Here is a 4,378-nt window from a genome sequence, read left to right as displayed (position 1 = left end):
TGATCCAGCTTTATTGCACTTATTCCACTCAAGGTGTGACATAGGCAGGACAGCATTTCCAAAAGGGGGAGAGAAGCTTGGAGTTTGCATGGGGAAGGACCTGCTATGGACACCACCCCCAATAGAGGCTGAGGCTGCTGCTCCCAGCTGGCAAAGAGATGGCTGTGTGGCTGTGGGCAGCCCAGATGGACCATTCTGCCATCATGGTTCACCTGCATCTCACAGGTACCTGTAGAATGAATGGCTTCTGAGAAGATGAGAAGCTACGCAGGCGAATGGAAGCTTCATAAGAAAGGAAGTGGCTAGAAACATTCAAGTACAGTACAGAACCTGAATGTTGAAGCACATTTGCATAAATCTGCATAAGCTTTTAAATGTATTGAGTGCAGATTCCTGCCAGCTCTCAGGCTCTTGCTGCTGGCTTACGCTGAGCCACAGGGTGCAGCCAGGATTTGATGGGCACAGGAGGCTGCGTGCGGATTGGGCCCTCTGCAGATTGAAGCAAAAGATTAGTTACCTGCCGATTAAGAGGTGTGGCTTGAACTGTACAATACGAAATTTTGGCTCCTCCATTGCTGGGGGTCTGAGTGATTTGGGGTCCCTGCCATATTACTACACCTACATGGAGGCGGAGTCTGTCTTCCTCAGCTGACCCCCTTATCTTAAATGCTTCTCAAAGAGCTCCCAGATGGCCTTGCAGTGACTCTTGGACACAAGGGGGCAGCAGTCCTCCACGGACCTCAGAGCCTGCTGGCTCCCAGCTCACCATCCATCATGCCGCATAGGACCTTAAACCCACACCAGTCTGTTGCACCCAGCGGCAGCAGCAGCACCCACTCTTGTCCCTGGCTAAGCCCTAGAATGAGAAAGGGCCCTTGCCCAGCGCATTAGTTTGGTGCCCTGCTGCTCGAAATGAATTGTGTTCAATTCCCAAAGTGCCACTCCTCCCCTTCACTGGGTTGGTGAGCAAAATGTGCAGAGCAGCACGCAGCCAGGGCCGTCTTTCCCATACGGCTTAGTGGTTCATTGCACCAGGGCGCTGGCCTCTCAGGGACGCCCCAGCGAGTGGGGGAGCTGCGCGGCTTTGCTGGCGGACTCCCCATTCTCTGCACGCCCGCCAGCTGGGCCCGTCAAACATATGGCTGGCGGGTGTGCAGCTTCCCTCCCAAGCCTCCTCGGGAAGAGAGTGATCCTAAGCCTCTGCAGAAACGGCCGGGGGAGGGAGCGAGGGAACCCGCCAGGTGAGGCAGAGGTGGGGGAGGGAGAAGGACGAGGAACGCGCCAAAGCGTGTTGCCCCCGCCTGCTAGGTGGAGGAGGAGTTCCTGGAGAAGAAGCGGCTCCTTTCTTACAGTGGGAGGTGGTGATGGCAGCCACTGATTTCTATGGGAACATTTCTAACCCGTTTTTGTCCAATCTCCCTCCCCACCCCATCCATGTTTTCTTCCTGAAATGGCTGCAGCCGACCAGCAAAGGAAAAACTGGTTTTTCCTATCCTTCTCCCCCACCCTCCCTCGTTTGTGGCTGAAAATGGCTGTCGCTGACCAGCAAAGCACAAACAAGGAAGGAAGCAAGGAAGTGGGCAAACTTTGGCGCTTTGGATATATGAATCTGAGGTGTGTATAGTGAGGTTTGGGTACTAACTCCTCCCCAAATGTACAGTAATTCAAAATCACTTTTTTTAAAAATCACTTTTTTAAACTACCATCTCTCTAGGGTTCAGCTGCTCTTGCTTTTACTTGCTTTTAAAGAAACAAAACGCCCCCCCCCACCCGCCCACCCAAACACCTGTGGCTGCTAACTCTTGGAGACACAGGAGAGGGTGGAAAGGGGGCACTGCCAGGCCCTGAGAGGCTCTTCATTACACACACAGATGGAGGGAGGGTCCCCTTCAGGCTCCCTCTCCTGACTCAGTTCTGAAGCGGGCACTGATCCAGGTGAAAGAAGCCCCTGGAGCCCTGGAAAGGAAGAAAGGTTGTGGATCCTTTCGTTGACAAATTACACCCAGCCACACCCACAGCCTGTGCTCTACACCTGAGCATCGCATACACAGCTGACTTTTTGCGCTGAACTCAGCAGAAGATGGAACGGAAAGATGGGGCTGCTTAAGAGCACACAGGAGAGCGTGATGGTGGAGGGGAATGCCATAATGCCACCACCACCTTCTCTGCTCAGCTTGTCAAAGAGCAGAAAAGGATCAAACGTGGGGAGAGGGGCTGAGTCTCAAGATTACTTAGCACAGCTTTTACTTACACACACGACCCTTCCTGCCTACTTTTCCCCTCCTGAGGACTAATCTGCTACCCAACCCTCTATGAATCTCTGCCAGTGGAGTCATTCCCCCCCCCACTCACCCTTGTGCAGCTGGCAGTACAACTGGTGCAGCTTTGCAGCTTCGGGCCTCTCCACAAAGCCAAGAGTTAGGAAAGCCTGCAGAAACTGGTGGTGAGCATCATTCATCTGAGTGGCCATGGCCAGGGCCAAGTTTAGGGCTGCAGGATGGAGAAAAACAGCTAGATAACAGGGCTGTGAACAGCACTCCTGCCCCCCTCTTCCTCTCCCTCCTCCTGGGGATCCTTTTGGTCTCATCCAGCAGGCTCCCCAACAAGCTCACTGTGAATGGCTTTTTTATTTTTCAAATTTGTATACTGCCCTTACTCTGTAGATCTCAGGCAAGATAAAAATATAAAATACGCCATAAAAACAAGAGCAAAATAAATCACAAACCCCATCACACCCCCTCCCTTTGAGATTACAGCTTCCTTGACACGAAACAATTGCTACGTTCACTTTTATGGGGTTGCTTTTAAATAAGTTTTTTAAAATGTATTTTGGGTCTCCTTTGCTAACGGCTTAGTGGGGGCTCCTCTGCAAATGTCGGATTGGGGGGGGGCCTTCCAGCCTTGCAACTTCTTCATCTTTTTGGCGATCACTCGTAGCCGAGTAAGATTGTCCTGGCATTCTGCCCCGCCACGCCTGGGGTTGTTGCTGCTGCTGCAGCTGCCCACTTTCCGGTGTGTCGGCCCCTGTCAGGGAGGGGGCGCCGCCGCCTTTCCCAGAACCCGCCCCCCGCAAGGCACTTTGCCTTCCTGACGAGCGCGAACACGCGTGAATCCCGCGCGTGAGACGCTGCCAACCTTGACTGAGGATGACCCGGAAAGAAGCCTCTTAGCGTGGGCAGAATGCAACCACTCGGGGAGAAATGAACAGGGAAGCGGGTAGGCGAGCGCGCCTGTTCCTCTCGCTGCCGCTCACCTAGCGGAGGACGGGAGCCGAAGAACAGGAGCCGCTGGCTGAGAAAAGAATCCGCGGGAGACAAGAGCTTCCGACATAATGGCCACGCCCTGTAGGAGCTCTTAGCCAATGAGCGATGTGACAGCCCGGATTGACGTTTCTAGCTGGGAGCAGTGCAAGGCCTCAATATAACAAATGACAGAGGGGGACGCTCATTGTCTGTAGAAGGAGCGTCCTGGTTCATTTAGGTGTTTTATTGGGGGGGGGAGAGGGGGAGAGATAGTGCTGCCCGCCCCAGAAGGACATGGGGTGGGCTCAGTCACTTTTCAGACACATTTCAGTATAACTCTGAATGGTCACAGTTCCACCCTTAAAGGAAAAGTCACTGCAAAGTCAGGACTCAGGCTTATTTTCCCTGTACTGTATTTTTTTAAAAACCGCCCAACTGATGCAAATACTGCCCAGCCATAATACACATATGGTGCCCGGTACGTTTCCGAGCACAATTCAAAGTGTTGGTTGGTGCTGACCTTTAAAGCCCTAAACGGCCTCGGCCCAGTTTACCTGAAGGAGCGTCTCCACCCCCATCATTCAGCTCTGAGGGTCTTCTGGCAGTTCCCTCACTGTGAGAAGTGAAGATACAACATACCGGTAGGTGCCGACTCCCTGTCCCCAGGGCTCTGGGTGCCTGAGCACCCGCAAAATTCCCCATGAAGGGGCCAGGCACCCACAAATTGTGGCACCAGGGCCATGCATGTTGCATGGCACCCATGGTTGTGGGGCTAAGCCGGCACTCCTGGGTTACCAGGAACCAGGCAGAGGGCCTTCTCGGTAGTGGCACCCCCCCTGTGGAACACCATCAGGTGTCAAGGAAATAAAGAACTATGGTAATTTTAGATGGCTGACCCGTATAGGGAAGTTTTTAACGTTTGATGTTTTATTATGCTTTTATAATTGTTAGAAGCCACTCACAAGTGGCTGGGGCAACCATAAAATTGTTGTTGTTGTTGTTGTTGTTGTTGTTGTTGTTGTTGTTAGGTGGCGTTGTGGCTGAGAAAATGAAGCTTCGATGCACTTGTATTGGTGAGTGAATGTGTGAGAGAGAGAGCACTGCAATGTAGCCCAGTTTTGCTATCCAGGCTCCGG

General features: G+C 52.7%; 1 long non-coding RNA gene across 1 annotated transcript; it reads right to left on the bottom strand.

The window, feature by feature from the left end:
* Positions 1–1,792: 1,792 nt before the first annotated feature.
* On the bottom strand, positions 1,793–3,293 carry LOC132593207 (uncharacterized). Its single transcript, XR_009558568.1, has 3 exons — positions 3,136–3,293; positions 2,353–2,490; positions 1,793–1,956 (listed from the first exon to the last, which is right to left on the bottom strand). It is a non-coding gene; the product is annotated as an uncharacterized LOC132593207 (long non-coding RNA).
* Positions 3,294–4,378: the final 1,085 nt, after the last annotated feature.

This window comes from Zootoca vivipara, chromosome 14, assembly GCF_963506605.1.
Source record: "Zootoca vivipara chromosome 14, rZooViv1.1, whole genome shotgun sequence".
NCBI classification, from domain to species: Eukaryota; Metazoa; Chordata; class Lepidosauria; order Squamata; family Lacertidae; genus Zootoca; species Zootoca vivipara.
Note: the sequence above shows the minus strand (reverse complement) of the source record. Positions and strands in the feature narration are given on the sequence as shown.